This window comes from Manis javanica, chromosome 12 (assembly GCF_040802235.1).
Source record: "Manis javanica isolate MJ-LG chromosome 12, MJ_LKY, whole genome shotgun sequence".
Lineage (NCBI taxonomy): Eukaryota > Metazoa > Chordata > Mammalia > Pholidota > Manidae > Manis > Manis javanica.
In genome coordinates this window covers 60831747-60849590 of record NC_133167.1, presented here as the reverse complement: position 1 = coordinate 60849590, position 17844 = coordinate 60831747, and positions in this window count along the sequence as shown.

The window sequence follows — 17844 nt, the reverse complement described above, 5'->3', positions numbered from 1 at the left end:
ACAGAGTGGGAAGCAGGTGGGGCTTAGGACTGCTGAACACCCAGCCCTGGAGATCTGCTCTGGGAGCATGAACCTACATTACATGGCACTCTGGAGATCCGCGGGGTTGGAAAGCTAAGACAGGTGGAATACTTGGAGACTGAAATTCCAGCCACTTGTGGAAAACACATATACACAACCAGTTTTTCTGGGATAAAAGAAAGGTGGGCAGTCTGAGAGTCTTCCCAACAGCAAGAGGGCTGCTAAAGGGGCAAGGATTGCACAGAGCTTGCTGCTCAAGAGAAAGGACAGGTGGACAAAATCATCCAGGTGCACTTTGTCCAGCAGGTTAGGAACTTACAGGAGCTTCAGGCACTCCATCCCCCTGGCTGGCTATGCAGCTATGAAGCGCCCCCCCACACCACGATACCCAGCCTGTTGTACCTTCCTGCTGGCTGGCCAGCATCAGTTTGCAAAATGGCTTCCCCTGCCATTGTGCCAGACCAACCAGGGGTAGGCCATGCCTACACAGCTACAAGTGAAAACATAGAGGTTTCTCACTGCATGCTTGGCCCACTTTCCCTGGCAGTGGAGGCAGGCACTGCAGCTGGGAAGCAGGACAGAACTCTTTCCTATGGACAACACACTCAACTACAATCCTCGCCATTGCTCCAGGGACCGAGTAGCTCCAGAGAGTAGAGCTTCTGGGCACTAGAGAATGACAACCAACAAATATGAAAAGTCAAAGGAACCTGGATCAAACAAAAATCCCACAAACATCAGAAAGAGGGCCAGTGAAACTGAGCTCATCAATCTTCCTGAAAGAGATTTCAAAATAAAAATCAAACATACTCACACAACTACAGAAAAATATTCAAGAACTCAGGGAGGAATTCAAGAATGAGATACAAACATTGAAGAATACAGTATCTGACATGAAACACAAAATGGAGGGATTTAAAATCAGAGTACATGAAGTAGAGGAAACTGTAAATGAAATAGAAATTAGAGAACAAGAATACAAAGAAGCTGAGCCACAGAGATACAAAAGGATCTCTAGGAATGAAAAAATATTGAGAGAACTGTGTACCAATCTAAATGGAGCAATATTTGCATTATAGAGGTACCAGGGGAAGGAGATAGTCTCTCAGGCCATGGGAGGTACAGATCTCCCAACACAAGGGACACAGGGAAGACAACACCAAGACATATAATAATTAAACGGCAAAACTCAAGGATAAAGACAAAGTATTAAAAGCAGCCAGAGAGAGAAAAAAGATCACATACAAAGGAAAACCCATCAGGCTATCAGACTTCTCAATAGAAACCTTACAGGACATAAGGGAGTGGTATGATATATTTAATGCAAGGAAACAGAAGGGCCTCGAACCAAGAATACTATACCTGGTAAGATTATTATTTAAATTTGAAGGAGGAATTAAACAATTTCCAGATAAGCAAAAGCTCAGAGAATTTACTTCCCACAAAACATCTTTACAGTGTATTTTGGAGGGATTGCCATAGATGGAAGTGCTCCTAAGGCTAAATAGCTGTCACCAGAGAAAATAAAACTACAGTAAAGAAAGGAGACCAATTAATTACTAAGCAGATGCAAAATCAAATCAACTACCCCCAAAGTCAGTCAAGGGATAGACAAAGAGTACAGAATATGACACCTAATATATAAAGAATGGAAGAGGAAGAAAAAGGAGGGAAAAAAAGGAACCTCTACATTGTATGTGTAATGGCATACACTAAGTGAGTTAAGTTAGACTGTTATATAGTAAGGAAGTTACACTTGGACTTTGGTAACCACGAATCTAAAGACAGGAATGGCAATAAGTACATACCTATCAATAATCAGCCTAAATGTAAATGGTCTGAATGCACCAATCAAAAGACATAGAGTCACTGAATGGATAAAAGAACAAGACCCGTCTATATACTGCCTATAGGAGACTCACTTCAAATTCAAAGACATACACACACTAAAAGTGAAGGGATGGAAAAGTATTTTATGCAAACAATAGGAAGAAAAAAGCAGGAGTTGCAGTACTTGTAGCAGACAAAATAGCCTTCAAAGCAAAGAAAGTCACAAGAGTCAAAGAAGGACCTTTCATAATGATAAAGGGATCCATCCAACAAGAGGATATAACCATTATAAGTATCTATGCACCCAACACAGGAGCACCTACATATGTGAAACAAACACAAACAGAATTACAGGGGGAAATAGAATGCAATGCATTCATTTTAGGAGACTTCAACACACCACTCACTCCAAAGGACAGATCAACCAGACAGAAAATAAATAAGGAGACAGAGGCACTAAACAACACAATAGAACAGATGCACCTAACGGACATCTAGAAAACATTCCACCCAAAATCAGCAGGACACACATTCTTCTCAAGTGCACATGGAACATTTTCAAGAATAGGCCATATACTAGGCCACAAAAAGAGCCTCAGTAAATTCAAAAAGATTGAAATTCTACCAACCAGCTTCTCAGACCACAAAGGTATGAAACTAGAAATAAATTATGCAAAGAAAACAAAAAAGCCCAGAAACACATGGAGGCTTAATAATGAGCTCCTAAATAAGCAATGGATCAATTCTCAAATAAAAACATAGATCAAGCAATATATGGAGACAAATGAAAACTATAACTCAACATAGCAAAATCTGTGGGATGCGGTGAAGGCTGTGCTAAGAGGGAAGTGTATTGCAATGCAGGCTTACCTCAGGAAAGAAGAACAACCCCATAAGAACAGTCTAAACTCATAATTAATGAAACAAAAAAGAACAACAAATGAGGCCCAAGAAGGGAGGACATAATAAAGATTAGAGCAGAAATAATTAAAATTGAGAAAAATAAAATAATAGAAAGACTCAATGAAAGTAGGAGCTGGTTTTTGAGAAAATAAACAAAATAGATAAACCCTTAGCCAGACTTATCAAGAAAAAAAGAGTCTACACACATAAACAGAATCAAAAATGAGAAAGGAAAAATCACTACAGACACCACAGAAATACAAAGAATTATGAGAGAATACTATGAAAAGTTATATGCTAACAAATTGGATAACCTAGAAGAAATTGACAATTTTCTAGAAAAATAAAACCTTCCAAGGCTGACCCAGGAAGAAACAGAAAATATGAACAGACCAATTACCAGCAACGAAATTGAACTGGTAATCAAAAAAAAATACCTAGGAACAAAATCCCCAGATAGCTTCATTGCTGAATTCTATCAAACATTTATCTAATAACCAACCTCCTTAAAATTTTCCAAAAAGTGGAAGAGGAGGGACTACTTCCAAACTCATTCTATGAGGCCCACATCACTCTATTACCAAAACCAGGCAAAAACCCCACAAAAAAAAAGAAAATTAGAGACCAATATTCCTGATGAATATAGATGCAAAAATACTCAAAAAAATATTAGCAAATTGAATTCAAAAATACATCAAAAAGATCATCCATCATGATCAAGTAGAGTTTATTCCAGGGATTCAAGGTTGGTATACAATATCCAAAAATCTATCAACATCATCCACCACATCAACAAAAAGAAGGACAAAACCACATGATCATCTCCATAGATGCTGAAAAAGCATTAACAAAATTCAATATCCATTCATGATAAGAACTCTCAACAAAATGGTTATAGAGGGCAAGTACCTTAACATAATAAAGGCATATATGACAAACCCACAGCCAATATCATACTTAATGGTGAGAAGCTGAAAGCTTTTCCTTTAAGATCAGGAACAAGGCAGGGATGCCCACTTTCACCACTTTTAATCAACATAGATCTTGGAGGTCCTAGCCATGGCAATCAGACAACACAAAGAAATAAAAAGCATTCAGATTGGTAAAGAAGAAGTCAAACTGTCATTGTTTGCAGAAGACATGATATTGTACATAAAAAACCCTAAAGAACCCACCTAAAACTACTAGAACTAATAACTGAATTCAGCAATGTTGAAGGATACAAAATAAATACACAGAAATCTGTTATACTCCTTTATACTAATGATGAACTAGCAGAAAGAGAAATCAGGAAAAAAATTCCATTCACAATTGCATCAGAAAGAATAAAATACCTAGGAATAACCTAACCAAGGAGGTGAAAGACCTATACCCTGAAAACTACAAGACACTCATGAGAGAAATTTAAGAGGATACCAATAAATGGAAACACATCCCATGCTCATGGATAGGAAGAACTAATATTGTCAAAATGGCCATCCTGCCTAAAGCAATCTACAGGTTCAATGCAATCCCTATCAAAATACCAATGACATTCTTCAATGAACTAGAAAATAGTTCTAAAATTCATACAGAACCACAAAAGACCTCCTGAGAAAGAAGGATAAAGCTGGGTGGATTATGCTCCCCGACTTCAAGCTCTACTACAAAGCCACAGTTATCAAGACACTTTAGTACTGGCACAAGAATAGACCCATAGATCAATGGAACAGACTAGAGAGCCCAGATATAAACCCAAGCATTTATGTCCAATTAATATATGATAAAGGAGCCATGAATATACAGTGGGGAAATGGCAGCCTCTTTAACAACTGGTATTGGCAAAACTAGACAGCAACATGTAAGAGAATGAAAGTAGATTATTGTCTAACCCCATACACAAAAGTAAACTAGAAATGGATCAAAGACCTGAATGTAAGTCATAAAACCATCAAACTCTTAGAAGGAAACATAGGCAAAAATCTCTTGAATATGAACATGAGCAACTGTTTCCTGTTTGCATCTCCTCTAGCAGGGGAAACAAAATAAAAAATGAATGAATGGGACCACAGAAGCTAAAAAGCTTCTGTACAGCAAAGGAACAAAAAGGCATCCTATAGTATGGGAGAATATATTTGTAAATAAAATATCTGAGAAGGCGTTAACATCCAAAATATATAAAGAACTCATACACCTCAACACCCAAAAAGCAGGATATGAACAGATAATTCTCCAAAGAAGAAATTCAGATAGCCAACAGGCACATGAAAAGATGCTCCACATCGCTAATTATCAGGGAAATGCAAATTAAAACCACAATGGGATATCACCTTACACCAGTTAGGATGGCCACCATCCAAAAGACAAACAACAACAAATATTGGCGAGGATGTGGAGAAAGGGGAACCCTACTACACTGCTGGTGGGAATGTAAATTAGTTCAACCCTTGTGGAAAGCAATATGGAGGTTCCTCAAAAAACTAAAAACAGAAATACCATTTGACCCAGTAATTCCACTCCCAGGAATTTACCCAAAAAAAGCAAGATCTCAGATTCAAAAAGACATATGCACCCCTATGTTTATCACAGCACTATCTACAATAGCCAAGAAATGGAAGCAACCTAAGTGTCCATCAGTAGATGAATGGATAAAGAAGAGGTGGTACGTATACACAATGGAATACTATTCAGCCATGAGAAGAAAAGAAATCCTACCATTTGCTACAATATGGACGGTGCTAGAGGGTATTATGCTCAGTGAAATAAGCCAGGTGGAGAAAGAGAAATACCAAAAGATTTCCCTCATTTGTAGAGTATAATATCGAAGCAAAACTGAAGGAACAAAACAGCAGCAGACTCACAGACTCTAAGAAGGGACTAGCAGTTACCAATCGGGATGGATAGGGAAGGGTAGGTGAAGAGGACAGGGAGAAGGGGACTGAGGGATGTTATGATTGGTGCACATGGTGTGTGGGGGGCTCATGGGGAACACAGTGTAGCACAGAGAAGACAAGTAGTGCCTCTGTGGCATCTTACTACACTGATGGACAGTGACTTCAATGGGGTATGTGGTGGGGACATGATAATATGGGTGAATGTAGTAACCACATTGTTTTGTTAGGGTCCAGGCTTCTGAGGCTTCCCCAGAGAACAAACTACACAGGCATAGAGATGTAAATTCAAGCAAAGTCTTTATTCAGCTAGCTAGCTGAGGTCCAAGTCAGCCCGATGCAGCGGGTCTCAACAAGGACCCTGAGCACTCAAAGCCAAGGGTTTATATAGCATTTTCAAAACACTTAACTCATAGTAATTTTCCACAGCTGCACATTATTCTTGCAAGACATACATCCTGGGGTTAGGCAGGAGCAAGATAAGACCACTCCTCAATTGTCAGGGAGGTTCTGCACGATAAGCTTGGTATGTAGGATTAGCTGACCAAGGTTAGCTGACTAAAGGCCACAGCTGCCCACCATCTGGTGTTCATGATTAGCTTGTTTTTCAAGGCCTTACCCAGTTCCAGTTTTTCTTTCTAAGTCACATACTCAGAAAATGGCTTCTAGGCTTTTAAGATGGCTATGCTTATGCTAACCTATTTCTATTCTTACATTCCCCTCTTCTTCTTGTATCTATTTCAATCATGAAATTAGGGGTCATCTGTTTGGTTAACACTCTGATAGTTCTGTCTTAACACTATGATTTGCGTGGTGCTAATGCGTTCTTTGATAAAGGTAACACATGGAGTGACTCTGGTTTGGCGGGCTTACTACTTGTTAGAATAAGCTGGGGTGGTGCTGATTACTTTTGTCCTGTTGCAGAGGGAGGTGTAAGTTTTAGGAACTCTCTCAATGAAGGTTCTTTGCTTACTTACAGAGGATAAAGTGAGTCTTGGTCTTTGTCTCATTCTCTCTTCTACAGATAGGGACTCTAGCTGCTGCTAGGGAAAAGGGGCGATGACCGCTCTGGCTGCTTCGTGCTGAGAAGGGGGCGCAGTAAAGGGTGCAGCTAGGTCTCCATCACTGGTCAGTTGAGAGGGCCTCAGAAGGCTGGCGCTTCTATTCTGGGTTTCATTTCTATTACTATTTGCAGTTTTGTGGCTTCTAGGCAAGATAAAACAAATTGTGTTATTAGGTTATGTAGCAACATCTGGAGTTGGATTTTTTTATTCGGGAAGGAGGCTGCCATTATTGAAACAATACTTTTCTCTAAAATCACCTTCATTTTTATTAGAAGTAACCAGGTTAAGAAAATAATTAACAGCTGGCTTGATCATTTGCACAAGTGCAGCAAGAAGAGCAATTGATTACACAGGCTCTTTTAAATATGCTTTGCTGGAACTTTTTGTAAGGAATTTCAGATTGAACTTTTAAAGGCCTCTTGAGGCCAGACAGCCAAGCTAGACTTGCCATCAGGCTTTGCCTGCAGTACTTGTAGATTTGGATGAATTCTTCTCTTCTCGAGGTCTCTGCACCTGCCAGGAAGTGACCTTCTTTACTCACCTGGTAAGGCTGCTGGGAACTCTGTAAGCAAGGTACCAGGCCAGTTCTTCCAAGGGGCTTTGTTGGCTTTATAAAGTCAATCTTACTTCCTTAAAGTTGCTCACATCTGAGTCTATGCACATGTCTCTCAGGTATGACATTCCAGTCAAAGCCCTGGTAGTATAATTAGTGTTCTTAAGTAGTCTTCTCACAAGGAAAGCAGATTCTTATTGAACTCGTGCAAATAAACATACTGCCATGGAATACAAAAACAGTCACTGAAAGTTTTTAAACTCTGGAGGGATCAGGTAGAGAGAAGGATGTTTCAATTCTGCTCATAAAGATAGTCATTTACTAAACTGTTGTCAGTTTAAGGGAACAAGGTTAAAACACTTTATCAGCAATATTTGAAACAAAAAGACACAAAATCATTTTCTTTAGTTTATGTAATCTTATGTAACTAATACCTGTTCTGCTGAAATCTAGTTCTTTACCAGTTTAGGGATAATACTATAAATGACAAAAGACTTACAAATGACAATGGTTAAAGATCTGATGAGAACTTACTGTAAAACAGTTGACATAAGGAAATTCTGATATTTCTGTAATACAAAACATTCAGTAACAAAGTTTAGCATCATTTTCTTTGACAGTGCTTTCCTGGTAAATATATGTATATATAATAAGCCAAATCAGTCAAATACTTTCTCTAATGAGAAAAAAATCTTCTGACATGTTCCAGGGGCCCTCTGGAAAATATCAGAGTTAATTAGAGGTAAAAGCACTTTTTTGCATTTAATTCTTTTAGAACTGTCTATCATTACACATTTATTATCTATATACCTAGCACAGTAAACGAGATACCTTAAAAAGATGGGGCAGCAGGGGAGACTGCTGCTGTCAGTTTTAAAAGACAATATATAGAAAGTCAAAATAATTCTAGGTTACCAAGCATTCTTGAGAGAATGGTAGCAGATGGTAGATTCCTCTGCTTTCATCTTCAGGAAGGGGAAAAAAAAGCTACAATAAGAATTCACATTTAGCTGGAAGAACTGTCTAAACTCAAGACAGAGTATAATATCACTAGGCATACAAAAGACCTCTTAGAGATACATACAAAGAATGAATATGGCTATAGTCAAATTCAACTTAAAAGTTTAAGCAGAATCTCAAATTTAAATGTCTCTTTCCTTCACACAGATATTCAGATCTGACCAGAAATATGCTTTGAGATGAAAGAGATCAGGCATTTTACCTCTTCATTTAGGGATTGAGAAATGATGACCTTTGGCTTTCTAACCAGACATTTCATTCATGGCGTCAATAGTGGGTGGTGGTGACATGGAAATGTATGCTGGATATTTGGATGGTTTAAAGATTATATACAATCAATAGCTTACAAACAGTGAAAATAATAAGAACATAACTCAGCATAAGTGTCTAAGACCAGATACAAAAAAGCAGAGAAAGTGCTTAAGTCTACAGGTCTTCCCTGAAAGCTTCAAGAATGTTTTACTCTTTAATAGTAGATAGAGCTTTTAATAGAATTTGCATAGCAGCTTATAAGATCATTTGCATTAAAAAAATATGGAGAGTCTTCCATGTTTTTTAAAACATACAAACATATCCACAGCATATAAATTAAACAAGAAGACCTGGTGGTTCTCAAAAAAATCTATTACAACTTTTCTCAAAAGTGGTCACACGTTCGTCCATCTAAACCTTTACAGTGAAACCTGTTTTTCTGGGAGAAACATAATCTTGTCTAGATTCTACACAGTTTAATTTTTAAGAATAAATTTTGGTTTGTTAACTAAGTGCATTTAATCAGCTGAAAAAAGCTTTGTTACTGAAGGGTCCCCACCAGTAAGATGGCAAACTTCCGGCTTCTCTTCGGGGGTCCTCGGTTCCCGCCGGCGCTACCTGAAGCCCAATCACCTCTCGCCCCCCTCCCAATCCCAGCACCTAGCCAACAGCCACCAGCCCCGTAGAAGTAACACCACAATCACCCTATGCCCCATCCTATATATCCCAGCACCTTTCCCTAATAAAGCGGAACTCTCCGGTAAATTGCTGTTGTGTGTCGCTCCTTTCCTTTCATTGGTGCCGAAACCCGGGAGACGGGACACCCCAACTGGGCCCCGTCTTCCCCCAACACCAGCAGCAGCTTGCCCTCGTCCTCTTTTTCCGGCGCTGGCTCATCACACTCACCACTCCTCTCTGGCCTTTAGGTAAGTCCGGCAAGGCCCTGACCCCCCCCCCCCCAGGGGTGGGCCACTCTTAAACCCCCACCTCCTGAGCTATCGCTATCGCAGTGCCATTGACCGTGATCGTCCGGCAAGGCCCTGACGCTCGGGGAAGAGGAGGGAACGCTCCCCGCCTCAGGCCTTCACGGCTGCGGAGGACCCTCAGGCCCCTCCTCCAAAAGCCATAAACCCCCACCTCAGCTGAGACTTTTTAAGCAAAACTTCCCCGGGGTGGGCCACTCTTCCCTGAGCTATCGCAGTGCCATTGACCGTGATCGTCCTGCAAGGCCCTGACGCTCGGGGACGAGGAGGGAACGCTCCCCGCCTCAGGCCTTCACGGCTGCGGCGGACCCTCAGGCCCCTCCCCCGACAGCCATAAATCCCTGCCTCAGGCCCTCACGGCTGCAGCGGACCCTCAGGCCCCTCCTCCAAAAGCCATAAACCCCCACCTCAGGCCTTCACAGCTGCAGCAGACTCTCAGCCCCCCCCCCCCAACAGCCATAAATGAGGTGACTCCTTTGCGGATGAGAACGCTCCTTTTTCCGCTCCCTCCTCCTTCTGTTCCGTCCGCCGAAACCTGTTCGGCCTGCCGAAAACGCCTAGCGCTAGGTACCTCGTGACTCCGGCACTCTGCCTTCTTAGGGAAGTTTGGGTGACGACCCACACTTCCCAAGAAATTCCGACTCGTATACGAGTTTCTGCAGACCACCAAGGATCATCGGGGACGCCCTTTGTCTCCTTGTGGTCTGCCTCCAGTCCGAGGATCCCCGTTCGTCTTCCCCTGTTTGTCTCCTTCTCTGTCCTTTAGCCATTTTGTCTCCTTGTGGTCTGCCTCCAGTCTGAGGATCTCCGTTCGTCTTCCCCTGTTTGTCTCCTTCTCTGTCCTTTAGCCATGGGAGCCTCCTCATCCCTCCCTGAAAGTTCACCTCTTGAATGCCTGCTTAAGCATCTGGCTACCCTCTCCCTGACGCCTGATATAAAACCAAAACTTCTCCGTAAATATTGCTCCCAAGATTGGCCGACATACCCCCTAGACAATAACAACCAATGGCCCGCAGGGGGAACTCTTGATCCTAACATCACTCGCAATCTCTTTAACTACTGCCAGCGCCTGAAAAAATGGAAGGAGATTCCCTATATCGAAGCTTTTCGCCTCCTAGCTCAAAATCCCAGCCTCTGCACCACCTGCTCCCCGCCCCAAGTTCTCCTAGCCTGCAAGCCGTCTCCCTCCCCTCCACACACTCCCAGTCCCTCTTCAATTACCTTTGACCCGGCCGACGAGCCTCCGCCATACAGACTTCCCCCTTCAGCCCCTCCCCCTCCTACAACCCCTCCACCCTCCGCCGCCACTGCCGCCTCTTTCCCCATGGCAGAAGCCTCCCGTCCTCTCCCTTCCCCTTCTTCTCCTACAACAGCACCCCCCCTTCCTCTACCGCCGCCACCGCTGCCGCTTCCCCCGCAGCAGAAGCTTCCCATCCTCTCCCTTCCCCTTCTCCTTCTACAACAGCCTCTCCCCCTTCCTCTACCGCCGCCACCGCTGCCGCTTTCCCGCGGCAGAAGCTTCCCATCCTCTCCCTTCCCCTTCTCCTTCTACAACAGCCTCTCCCCCTTCCTCTACCGCCGCCACCGCTGCCGCTTTCCCCGCGGCAGAAGCTTCCCATCCTCTCCCTTCCCCTTCTTCTCCTACAACAGCCCCTCCCCCTTCCTCTATCGCCGCCGCCGCCTCCACCCCCGCAGAAGCCTCCCATCCTCTCCCTTCCCCCTCCTCCACCATCTCCTCCTGCACCTCACCACCTCCTCCTCTGTCCCCCTCACCTTCCCCCCTCCCGCAAATCAAGCCTGAGCCTTTCAGCCCCCCTCTAACTAAGTTCCAAGAGCCTCGTCCATTTTTGCCCCCTCAGATTCGGTCCCGAGAGCCTCCCAAAATTATCGCGGCTTTGCCCCCATTACCTGTTTCCCCTGCACAGACTCAGCCAGAACCCTTCAGTCCTCCTCAGACTCGGTCCCGAGGGCCTCCCAAAATTATCGCCCCGCTCCGGGAAGTAGCAGGATCCGAAGGCATCTTGCGTGTTCACGTCCCCTTCTCCTTAGGAGATTTAGCCCAACTAGAGAAACGCCTAGGTTCCTTTTCCACTGATCCCACGACCTACATCAGGGAGTTTCAATGGACCCTCCAGTCTTACAGCCTCACGCATCATGACATCTTCATGCTCCTGGCCAATACTCTCCTCCCTGAGGAGCGTAGACGAACTTGGGACTTCACCCAAATGCATGCTACCGAAACCCACAGGACTGACCCCACCTGTCCCCCTGGTCCCACTGCTGTCCCCAAATAAGACCCACACTGGGATTATAACACCGCTGTGGGTCTCCACTCTCGAGATATTTTTGCCTCCTGCTTAATAGCAGGTCTAAAAAAGGCAGCTCGTAAAGTAGTCAATTTTCAAAAGCTCCAAGACATAATTCAAAAGAGAGATGAAACCCCCTCCGAGTTCTTAGATAGACTCACTCAAGCCCTATTACAGTATACCAGCCTGGACCCAGAAACACCTGAAGGAAGACAGGTCCTTATGACATACTTCCTAGCTCAAAGCTACCCCGACATTAAAGCTAAACTCAAAAAGTTAGAACAGGGCCCCGCTACCCCACAGACTGAGATCCTAACAGTGGCCTTTAAAGTCTTCCATAACCGGGAGGAGGAGAAAGAACGCCGTAAACAAAAAGCTGATCAGGCCAATTTCCAGATGTTGGCCCAGCTGATAAAACCACAACCTGGGCGCCCCTCTACAGACAAGCCCCCCCAAGGAGCTTGTTTCAAGTGCGGAAAAGAGGGACATTGGTCAAGGGCGTGCCCCTCCCCCAGATCTCCTACCACCCCATGCCCCAGATGCCACAAAAAGGGCCACTGGGGGTCTGATTGCCCAACCACCCGAAGGGGAGGCTGGACGAACAACCCCCATCCTAAGCCCACCGTAGTGGGGCTGGCAGAAGAAGATTGACGGGGCCCGGGGGCTTCTCGCCCGACCATTTCCATCACCAAACAGGAGCCCAGGGTTACTTTAACAGTAGACGGTCGCCCCATCTCCTTCCTCCTAGATACAGGAGCCACCTTCTCAGTCTTGCGAGAATACCGGGGCCCTACCACGCCAGCCATTACTCCTATAGTCGGGGTAGGAGGTAAACAGATTTTCCCATTAAAAACCCCCCCCCTTTTATGCACAATCCTAGACAGTCCCATACCTTTCTCCCACTCCTTCCTAGTTATGCCCCAGTGTCCCATCCCCTTACTAGGACGGGACATCCTTTCCCTCCTCCACGTTTCCATAACTATATCCAATCCCACAGCCCCCAGTACTCCCTTTCTGATGGCCCTCATAGCCGACAGCCCCCCTCTACCCAATGAAAGCTCCAGTTCTGCCCTTATACACCCTGTAAATCCCAAAGTTTGGGACATTACAAGCCCCTCCATGGCCCTATGTCCCCCTGCCTCTATCAAATTACGTGACCCCTCTCAGTATATCTGTCAGGCCCAATACCCCCTAACCACTTCAGCCCTCATAGGCCTCCAACCCATCATTCAAGATCTCTTAAACAAAAACTACCTCAGACCCACTCACTCCCCATTTAATACCCCCATATTAGCTGTTAAAAAAAACAATGGATCTTTCCGCCTTGTCCAAGACCTTCGCCTCATCAACATAGCCGTTGTCCCTATCCATCCCTTAGTTCCAAATCCATACACCCTTTTATCGCAGATCCCTGCTTCTGCATCCCACTTCTCAGTCCTAGATCTCAAGGACGCATTTTTTTCTATTCCCCTAGACCCCTCCTCCCAAGATTTTTTTGCCTTCACCTGGACGGACCCATACACCAGACATTCTGTTCAGCTTACTTGGACAGTTTTACCACAAGGCTTCCGAGATAGTCCCCATATTTTTGGACAAGTCCTAGCTCAAGACCTCAAACAGTTTCACCATGATCACCCCGAGTCCACTTTATTACAATATGTAGATGATCTTCTGCTCTGCAGTCCCTCGTGGGAACAGTCTCAACTTGACACTGCGTCTCTACTTAACCTTCTAGCTTCCAGAGGTTACAGAGTATCCCCTGCCAAAGCTCAAATCTCTTCCCCTTCTGTCACTTACCTTGGATTCCTTCTGTCTCAGCAAAGAAAGTCCATTACCTTAGACAGAAAACGACTCCTCTCTGACCTGCCCGTTCCCAAAACCAAGACAGAAATCCTTTCCTTTCTAGGCTTGGCTGGGTATTTTAGAGCGTGGATCCCTAACTTCTCCCTGTTGGCAAGACCCCTATACGACCTCAGCAAGGGCCCCCCTGAAGAACCATTATCATCCTCACCCCGACACTCCTTCATTAAGCTCCGTCAAGCCCTTGTAAAAGCTCCAGCTCTCCATCTCCCTGATTTGTCAAAACCCTTCTCATTATACATTCATGAGAGGTCCAGTCAAGCTCTAGGAGTCCTAGGCCAATATTATGGCCCATCCTTTGCCCCAGTAGCTTATCTCTCCAAGCAATTAGACCCCACAGTTCGGGGATGGGCCCCCTGCCTACGGGCATTAGCCGCTGGACAGCTCTTGCAGAAAGAAGCTCATAAACTAACATTCGGAGCGCCACTTACCATTCTGTCCCCACATCACCTAAAAGATCTCTTAACCTACAAAAGTTTACAGACTCTCCCCCCCTCCAGACTCCTCACCTTACTGTCCTCTTTCCTCCAAAATCCAAACATTTCTTTCCTCCCCTGCCCGCCCCTAAATCCGGCCACTCTTCTTCCTCTACCCTGCTCTCCTCATACTCCCTCGCATGATTGCCTAGAAGCCCTTCACAACTTCCTTCCATGCCACTCCACGATCTCCGAAGGAGCCCTCTCACACTCCGACCTCATCTGGTTTACTGATGGGTCCTCCTTTAAACATGAGGGCATCCACTACTCAGGATATGCAGTAGTCTCCCTCGAAGATGTCATTGAAGCACGAGCCCTACCCCCTGGTACAACCAATCAGCAGGCTGAACTCATTGCAGCCACCAGAGCTTGCACTCTGGCCCGGGACACGTCTCTCACATTGTACACTGACTCCAAGTACGTATTCCACATTCTCTTGTCCCACGCGGCAGTATGGAAAGAACGAGGCCTCCTCACCACAAAAGGGAATTCCATAACTAATTCAGCCTTAATTACTAAACTTTTAGAGGCTTCACAACTCCCACACTGACTAGGCATAGTCCACTGCAAATCACATCAAAAAGATGACTCCCCCATTGCAAGAGGTAACAACAAGGCCGACAGAGTAGCCCGGTCAGTTGCCCTATCAGAAAACGCACCAGGCAACAATCCGTCTGCCCTTGCAGTTTTAGCCTTATCACAAGATGCCCTCTGCTCTCAGGACAAAGAGTCTCTCTTCCGCCTCTTACATGACCTGTTCCACCCCAGCCCCCAATCCTTAATCCATTTTTTACAATCTTTTTTTCCTCTCTCTCCTGAAGACAAAACCCTACTTAACCAAATAACCTGCAAGTGCACCATCTGCCAACGCACTAACCCTAATACCCCCCTCAAAGCCCGACTCTTCCCGGCTCATCAAGCAAGGGGTAATGTCCCCGCTGCAGATTGGCAAATAGACTTCACTAACATGCCCCCTGTACGACGTACCAGATACCTACTCGTGCTAGTAGATACATTTTCAGGATGGGTTGAAGCTTTCCCCACCACTAACAAACGAGCATCCGTAGTTGCCTCTATCCTCCTCACCCAGATCTTTCCTAGGTTCGGGATGCCCACTTCCCTCCAATCAGATAACGGCCCTGAGTTCACTGCCCAAATTATCCAGAACCTCTCCAAGTCGCTCTCGCTCCCCTGGCATTTACATTGTCCTTATCGACCACAAGCTTCAGGAAAAGTAGAAAGAGCCAATAGGACTCTAAAAGACATCCTGACCAAACTATCTCTGGAACTACACCTTGACTGGGTTTGCTTACTTCCCTTAGCTCTACTCCGCATTCGAGCCCTCCCAAAAAAACCTTCCTTCTTGTCACCCTTTGAGATCATGTACGGCCGCCCGATTCTACCCCCGGGGCTCCCTTCCCACAAAGGACCAATTCCTCCCAATATAGCCCTTCCACTACTCTCTCTCCTCCTCACTGAATTGTGGAAATATCAAGATTGGCTCCTTCCTGATCCATCCGCCTCCCAAAATCCTCCTGTCTTACAGCCCGGCCAACTAGTGTTTTATAAGCCACCAGAGGATCAGCCCTCTCTCACCCCGAAATGGGAAGGTCCACACCCAGTTATTCTCTGCACCCCCTCGGCTGCCAAGCTCTCACTGCCTGATAACTCTGTCACCCCTTGGATTCATATCTCCAGGTTGAAACCAAATACCCAAGACTCACCTTCTCTGGACACCCAAGACCCATCAGTCACAATCCAGAGTCCTTCGGACTCAGCCCAAGATGCTGTCTACTCTACCACGCCTCATCCCTCTGATCCCTTGAAGCTCCGCATCTCCCGTGCACAATCTTTGCCATCCATACCTGAATCATGACTTTTTCCTCCTTTACTGCTCTCTCGCTTTTTTCCCTCATTCCTATTGTCTTCCCTGCCGCCCCATCCTCCTTTGTATGGCGATTCAAAGTCAAGCAGACTTACACACAGCATCAAACAAAAGTTACTGCCCTCATTGCCACATCAGACTGCCCTCTGAAAGGCTGCTCTGAGCCTTTGTACCTCCACTTTCCTCCCTCCACTGAAGTATTCATTTATAGCTACCTTTATTCTCCCTACCTCTGCTTCCTCTATGACCAAAGACAAGCCTATTGCAGGCGATGGCCAGACACCTACGGGGGATGCCCCTACTGGTCTTGCACCATTCACTACATGGGTGACTTCCAGTACCCACAGTATTACTCCTCCAACCGTTTCATGAAATATCCCAACGGCTCATTCTCCTTATCAATCCCAGATCCCTGGGACTCTCGATGGGCTGCTGGAGTAACAGCCTCAGTTTACTACAAGGGGTCCTCGACCCCCCACGGTACCCTTCATATCTCTCGAGAGTATGTTCCCTCTCGCTCCCAGATCTCTCAAATTGCATCAGATATCAGACATTCCGAGAAAGTCATTATCCAAACTCTTGACGGCGCCTCTTCATCTTCTTATTCCTCCTACTCTTCATTACAGCTCATTCAAGACACCACCATCTTTCTCAAACACACCCTCAACACCGCCAATTGTTTCTTGTGCGCATCACTACAGCGCCCACTGCTGGCCGCCGTGCCCCTTAATATTTCCAACTACTCCTTCCATGCAGAAGGACAACCCCTCCGTCCCCTGGCAGACATACCCCTATGGGAGCCAGAATACCCAGATAATCTCACCATCCACCACTGTGTAGGCCCAACTCCACCCCCCTCCAGTGCACTTCACTGCCTCTCTATCTACACCCCTACCTCCGGCTCCAAGACTTTTACACAACCGGGACACTTCTTTTGGTGTAATGGCAGCCTTTTCAACTCACTGCCTCTCAACTCCGATACACCCTGCATTCTCGTCACCCTAATCCCACAGCTTACACTTTACAGCATGGCAGAATTCCTTGAGCTCCAACCTCCCTTGCACTCGTGCACAAAAAGGGCTGCTTTCCTTCCCATCATGGTCGGTATCTCTTTAATCACCTCAGCCATTGGGGTGGGGTTTTCAGGAGGAGCCTTGGGTCACTCTCTATGGGCAGTTAGAGATCTCGACGCCAAACTTGAGGGAGCCCTGACATCCACTGCCGATTCCCTAGCCTCTCTCCAAAGACAGGTCACTTCGCTAGCTAAAGTCACCCTTCAAAACCGGCGGGCCCTAGATCTGCTTACAGCCGAGAAGGGCGGTACCTGTGTCTTCCTCCAGGAAGAGTGCTGCTATTACATCAACGAATCCGGCATTGTAGAAACTGACATCACCAAACTCACCGACCTTGCCTCCAGTCTCCACTCTGCCTCCAATTCCAACCCATTCTCTTCAATACTAACAAACCCCCTCCTCACCTGGATCTGGCCCATTGCAGGCCCCATAATAGTCATTCTTCTCGTCTGTCTCTTCTTACCCTATATAATAAAGTTCATCAAATCCCAAGTCGGGAAAATCTCTAATCAAGCTTTCAACCAGCTTTTACTCAGGAACTACCAGCTTCTGGCCACGGAAGACCCCTCACCCTCACGTGACCTCCTCACCACATGCTGAGATGGACCCCTCTCTCCGCTGGAAACTGTTCCTGGAAACAATGGCCGCAGACGCCTGGCTCCTGACACCCATATCCTCTTGGCACCATTGGAATCCACAGGTCCTCAACCTATGGTTACAGGGAACCTTCATTGATTTCCAACCTGAA